General features: G+C 27.4%; 1 protein-coding gene across 10 annotated transcripts in view; it reads left to right on the top strand.

Annotated features, from left to right (window-relative positions):
* LOC106786409 (flocculation protein FLO11-like) overlaps window positions 1-7,458 on the top strand; it is a 128,976-nt gene that overhangs the window by 40,400 nt on the left and 81,118 nt on the right. The gene's annotated exons all lie outside the window — the stretch shown is intronic.

Below are 7,458 nucleotides of genomic sequence, written 5' to 3'. Positions count from 1 at the left end.
TATGTCCTGTTTTGAAATGGTGTTCAGCTAACGCTGTGGTATTGGTTTTATTTACATTTATGGGTTTACAGTCATTTTTATGTTGGTCTAATCTTTTTTTTAATTTCTGTTTCGTTTGACCAATATAGCTTTTATCACATTCACATGGTATTTTATACACTAAGTTCGACTGGTCAAATTTATCAACTTTATCTTTTAATTTAGTGTAAATAGATTATTATATACATATTTATAAATATTAATAACTATAAATAATCTATATTGCTAAAAGCACAATAAACAGGGTAATTTATAAACAACCAAAATTTGATGTATGAAAGTTAATCATATTACAGAGTCGAGAATATTTTTCGAAGTGACTGTATATTGATCTCTATACACTATTTCTGGATTAATAAAACTCTCTTCCTCCTCCCCTCCTCCCACGGATGCTGAATTCTACGAGATATTTCGATGCGCTTGTTATTCCCTGATCGAATTTATTCTCAATATGAAAATTTATGATACACGTGGAATGAGAAAGAGAGAAAATGCGTTCTGTCTATATCTCTCTCTCTCTCTCTTCGTATTTCTCTCGTTAAATTCATCATTTCACTCTTTCTCGTAAAATTTCGACGTCGAATACATAACTAATGAAATAAATATTGCCTTCCGCATGTGTTAAAGGTACACACGCGGAAATTTTACATATTGTTTATTTAATAACCACGATTACAGGGGCGTTCTAATTGTTATTATGTTCTTTTCGTTTCGGAACTATTTTAAACAAATGTAGAATTTAAAAAGAAGGATTTTATTTCAAACGAAATATTAACACAAACAATGCATGTCTTTGGTTACGTAATTTATACAAGAAAACGATTCATGATGGGCTTTTCATGAGAAATGATACTTTTTGTATTTTATTTTGTTTATTAAGGGAAAAGAAATAAAAAGGGAGAGAGAGAGAGAGAGAGAGAGAGAGAAGAAGAAGAAGAAGATTGAATAAAAATACTAAAGAAAAATAAAAATAGAACGGAACACGAAACGTTTCTTTTCTCATCCTGGCTACAACAACTTCCCTTTAAAATTACGTAAATTATTCGATGTTTTGAAACCGTAACGTTTGTTGTTACTTCGAGTGACATTTTATGTTATTTTTACCCCATTTTTTTGTCTTCCTCTTACGGGTGTTAAGATATATATTTTTTAAAAGAAGAAACGAACCGTTATACTCTTATATAGATAGTTATATTCTCATATACATTTGAAATGATTAATATTTACATATTTTTGCTCTTGCTCATCTTTATTTAAACACCTTTCTGCTTCATATCTCGAAAAAAACAATTGTTTTACTCATGAAATAATTTATTTTCCTGTTAACTTTCCTACGTCCCAGGTAAGCTAATTTTCGTTTAACGTCTAACTAAAAATTTATACCCGATGTAAAATGTATAATATCATTTACATTAGTATGATTATACGACACTGACATGAGATAATAACATATACTCAGTGAACATTAATAATTTTTTAAGATACTAACATATTCTGATACTTTAAAATATATATACGAGTATGCAACAACCTCAATGTTATACATGTCGGTTTAAAAAATTAAATATCAATTTTTCTATTATTATTTGACATTGTTCAGATGAATCGGAAAATGTACGTCCTGTAGTTATGTGAACAGAAATCAAAATTAATCGTCCATTGATGGAATAAAAAAGATTAGGAAAAAAAAATAAATAAAAGAAAAGAAGTAAAAAAGTATGAAGAAGTAAGAATAATAAGAAGCGAAAAAAGAAAAAATAATAAAGCTTTTTAGGATAAGTTTTCAAAACCGATTTTGTAGCCCTTGCCCTAACAAGGGAAGAGAAGCACGTACTTGCACCCCCCACCCCACCCTTATCCCAAAAAGTTTTATCTTTCTTTTTTCTTTCCATCCTATATTTCATCCTTAAAAGATCGATTTTCGCAAGGATATTATCTTGATATACGGACGAAACATTTTATTAGAAATAACATCTCGATGTCGGTAATATTTATTTTCTGCTATCGTTTTCCGTTTAATGTACGAAACGTTTTATATATATATATATATTTACTTTTATTATAGTAATTATTTCATCTCGCTATGAAAAAGAAATATTGTATTTTATTTTTCATGTGGTTTTATTTACCATTTTTTTTTTTTTTTCAACTAACTTTATTTTTCTTCTAACATTGAGATTCCAAATAAAATTATGTAACGTTTCGATCAATTCGAAATTAGTTTTTCAAATGTTCTAAATTTGTTATTCTAATGCAACCAACTTTACTTAATCGTTCGTGAGATAAACAAATATTATCATAAAAGATTAAAACTGTGTATATTTGTATTTTTCTAAAAACAATCAAGTACTTTTATTCAATTCGAATAAAATGTTATATAATTGTGTGTTCTTTATAATCCAACGGAAAGTTAAGTTACATTAAATTCCAAAAATTGTCGATTAGAATTATTATATGACAAAAATCTCCAAAGACTCGGATTTTTTTTTTTTTAATACCTTATAGAAATAAATTAGCAATGTTTAATCTTTTATCTAAAAAAAAAAAAAAGGAAAACCTTTTGACATAAATCGGTGTGCCAGTAAACGAAAAGAAATTACCTTCTTATCGTTAAACTAATACTCGATAACATTTTTTTTTCTTTTTTTCAAAAAGAACGAGAAGAGCGTTTTAACAGAAAACGTCTTAAAAAGAATAAACTTTTTTTTCAAGGAACGTAGAAGTTGTAAAAGCATCGTTATAAAGTGAAAAAGTCATAATCTTACAACCTGTCGATTAATTGATTTAAGAAAAAAAAATAGTAAACGACATAAGGGTATCACCTAAAAGAAATCAGAATAAAAAATTAACATTTTATTTTCCCCTCTTTATCTATCAATATACACACAACGAACTCACAAACTTACATACACACACACTCAAGAACACCCTTCACCTTCAGTTACCATCCCTCTCAACTTTAATGCTTCGCTGCTCGAAGGCTAACAAGGAAGATTTTCCGGCACGTTTGCTAGCCCACTTTCAAGGTCTTCCCTTATCCTAATGAGACCATAAGTGACATCATTTTTGCCATACAACAGTTCGATCTATTCGCTTTATTTTTTATTTCTCAAGAAAAATTTTAATTTATAATAGGATTTATATATACGAAAACTTACTTTACAAGTCAACTCGAAGTATTCGTTTAAATTTTTGATTTATAACGATTTATTAACTTGCTTGCTAATCTAATTTGATGTCTCTTAAAAAATATTATTCAATTTAGCTAACTGAACAATAATTAATTTTGAAAGAATTAAAAAAAGAAATACTTTATATTACTAAATATTATTTTAATTAGCTTGATATATATATTATTATTATCGGAAAATAACGCGAAGTAAACTTTTTAAAATAATAAATTGGTAATACTGTAAGGTATATTTAAAAAAGTAAATGACGTCATTCTATGCCAAGTAGTTAAAACTCGTTATATGTCTCGCAAGAGATACTTTTTTCTTCATTATTCTCGTATCTCGACTTTTCCATATCGAAAACAATCTTTCGACGAAGGTATTTAATCATATCAAATATGTATGTGAGTTAACGTAATTTCATCGTAGGCTCTTTCACTTCACTATCGAAGAGTAATTTAATAGCGAACGAACAAACTAACGAACGAACGAACACACGGAAGGACGGACAGACGAACGAACAAAAAGGTTCGAACTGAACAACTAATGAACTTCTTTTTTTCATGGGAAAAATAGAGAAAAATATAATGATTTTTAAATCACAAGAGAAAGAGTTGGAAAGAAGTATTTGTACTAGTATAAAATTTTATTTTTCTCCTATTCTTTCTATATCATTGATCAGGTATCAAACTTTTTTGATCGTTAGTACAATTCACGTATCGAAAAGAATTAGGTTAATGCACTATTCGAGTATTTTTCGAAACTGTCGATATTTCTAATCGTATTTCTGCCAACAACAACAACTAAAATTGAACTAATTTTAGCTAGGTACCTATATATGTATGTAACGTATGTATATATATATACAGTTTACGTTTATTAGATTTTTTCCTGAAAATTATTGGTATAATAAATATGTTTGGGATGAAAACAATTTAGAAATAAATACATTAGTATACCTTAATTACATGTTTAATGAGTTTGCGCACACACACTCTCTTTTGTAAGCTTTATTTATAAAAAGTAAATTAAATAAGTACGAAGATAATGTAAAGAAAATGGTATTAAAATCGTACATGCTGTTATAACAGAGAGAACATCCGGTTTTTTCATGTCTAATAATTGATTGATTATTCTTTAATTTTTATTGTTATTTATATATATAACTATATATAAAAAATAATATCGCATTGTTTCTGATTAATGTGTTTTCTACAGTATTAGGTCGATGATAGATTTGATAAAAAAACTTTAGTAAAATTAATTTAAATGTTATCTGTTTGATCAGTGTAATATATATAAATTTTTATTACGTATATTTTTGTTAATTGAATAATGTAGAAAATAAACTATAGAAAACAAATAAATCATTGTTATGATCGTCTAACGATGAGTTCGATTACGAAAGAGTATTAAAAAAGGAAACGAAAATGAACGAACAATTTTTATTATCATCGATATACAATGGATTCCAATCACCATAAAATATCGAGAAAAATAAACGTTTTTCATTTATTTTATTGGCAACAACATAAATAAACAAAAGGAACGACCAAAAAATAGCATCAATATTTATTTTATTAACTTTATGATAGATTTTATTGCGATAGAGAAGATTTTATATATCAAAATAATAACGTACACGCGATCACACGTAGAAATAACGTGAAAATCTTTATCCGTTCGTTAATTTATTCGATGTTTGGTATTGCCAAAATATTAGTCAATAATTATTATATTATTTTTATTTTTTTGTGTCATTTTACAAAACTATGCTATGGAATATAGCAGCGAAAAGTCACATTGTAAAGCTCGAGACTCAACCAATCCATAACCATACGCACAATCATGCATTTGTTCAATGGTAAGTTCGTAATGAAGAAATAAGGAAGGATTTAAGAATTCCCATGATACAAGAAGAAATGATTATAAGATAACGTACAGATACAAGAGAAGAATTGATACGCACATAAACCCGCTAGCCAACGATACCCACAGCCAATATATCCTTAGAAGGCACAAAAGAATTCACCCTAGAGACCTAGTAAAAAGTTAAATTTACGCGAAATAAATGACAACAGAGACGACTATCTTCTCATTGGAGATACCGTACACGTACTATTTTTTTGTACCTATATAACAATTTACCAAATGTTTACGGACAAATTGTAAAGAAGTAAGAAGATAAAAAAAAAATATATATATATATATATATATATATTGTTTTGTTTTCATTTTTTTTTTCGTTAATTTGTTAATAATGAAAAACTTTGAGAGAAATGTAAAACGATGAGAAATTCGCAGTTGTTTGCAAGCTTATCGATCGTAATTGATCGTTTACCGTTTTACGACATGCAAAAAATGCCGTTAACGAAATGTACCTACACGGTTGATAAAGGAAAAACAAAACTCAATTCGTGTTTCATGCAATTTTATTTAAAAACCTTGTATAAACGCGCGCCTCCGATGAGATACCGATCGTAAAAAAAAAAAAGAAAAAAAAGTAAAAGAATTACGTAACATGATTCTCGCACATTTGCTTGCTATGCTGTTAGGCGTTCGTTCATAAAAAAAAAAAATCTGTTTGAAAACCTACGACAAGATTCGTAGAACGATAACGACTTTTCCTTTTACTTTTTTTTTTTTTTTCCGTAAAAATCACATTTCCCTATAATAATCTATTAAGAGTTCTAACATAATATTCATATCAAAGTTTACACTTATCGTTATTTCAACAAATTTAAACGCAATTAAAATAAACGAAAGTTTGTGATTAAGATTTTCAAACGATTCTCATAAAATTTATCCGCAACGATAAATAAATTAAAACCTCATTACCCTGACAAAGATCAATCTTACAAGATAATTAATAAAACTGCGACAAGTAATTTCTCTACTTGAAAAATTCTATTTAATCTTTGATTACGTTTAATGAGGTATGTTCAAGGTGTAATAATCATTCAAGCATCTACAAATAAAAATAAATTTATTCTAGATATATACATCATTACAATATATATACCACGACACGAATATTAATTACTAACAATTAATTTCGGTTATTATACAAAAAAAAATGTAATGAAATTATTCGAATATAAACAAACGTGTGCAAAAACGTTCGAATTATAAATACGTCACATTACCTAAAGTTTGATTGAATTAGAAAAGAAATATTTTCCTTCCAATCTTCGTTCTTCTTCTTCTTATCTTCTTTACAAACTTATGCTTACACGATCCAACATTTATTACGCAATGCAGAACAAAGGTGGAAAAGAAAAAACGAGAGAGAAGTGCGGATAAAGAAAGTGGCTTAATTACCAGTGTACCTTCAGAATGCATCATTGCTAATTACCCTACTATATCAGTAATCTCTTTTTAAAAGTTTTTTCATGCTACGTTAGACAGAGTTTCCATGATAGTCATGATAAAAAAAAAAAAAGAAAAACAATAAAAAAAGTGACTTGATTTTTCTCATAATTAAAGTACCTTCCGCTTCGAGCGTATTACTTCCTTCTCATTTTTTTTTTTTTCTACTTCTTTCTCATATCCTTGTCTTTTCGAATAATTTTTTGTCCTTATTCTTCTCCTTACTTTCCTAATCCTCCTTGATGTCTTATAAAAAACTTGCTGTCTCGTGCTCGCGCATGATATTCTCTTCATATCAAAACATATATGCTTTTGCGCGCACACATACACATACACAAGTCTACAAATATTCATATACAGAGTTGGTATCTGAAATTGTTTCGTAAAAACGTCGTTGTGAACGTATTCTATTTTCAAAAATAAGAAAAAAGATAAATCATATATACACATAGATCACTTAAAGCTTTATTAAATAGTTATAATATAAATTATCAAATTATTTAAATGTGTTGTTCAAAATGTTATTTGTTTATGAGAATACGAATATGATATCGTTGCAATATGCTAACTAACGTGTATGCTATTAACAAATAAAAATCTTTTCGAGTAAGATTATTAGATGATCTAAGTGATCAAACTATTATTAAGAAAATAATACGTTGAACCCCATTCCAAAATAGTAAACAACATACGAAAAATTGTTAAGCATTATTTTTCAGCAACATTTTCTTTTTTACAATTTATGTTATAACTTTTGAATAAATCTTTAAATGTAATCTATGTATATATATATACATAGATTACATTTAAAGATTTATTCAAAAGTTATAACATAAATTGTAAAAAAGAAAATGTTGCTGAAAAATAATGCTTAACA

Source organism: Polistes canadensis, unplaced genomic scaffold (assembly GCF_001313835.1).
Source record: "Polistes canadensis isolate GaletaPanama2010 unplaced genomic scaffold, ASM131383v1 scaffold_73, whole genome shotgun sequence".
Classification (NCBI taxonomy): Eukaryota; Metazoa; Arthropoda; class Insecta; order Hymenoptera; family Vespidae; genus Polistes; species Polistes canadensis.
Note: the sequence above shows the minus strand (reverse complement) of the source record. Positions and strands in the feature narration are given on the sequence as shown.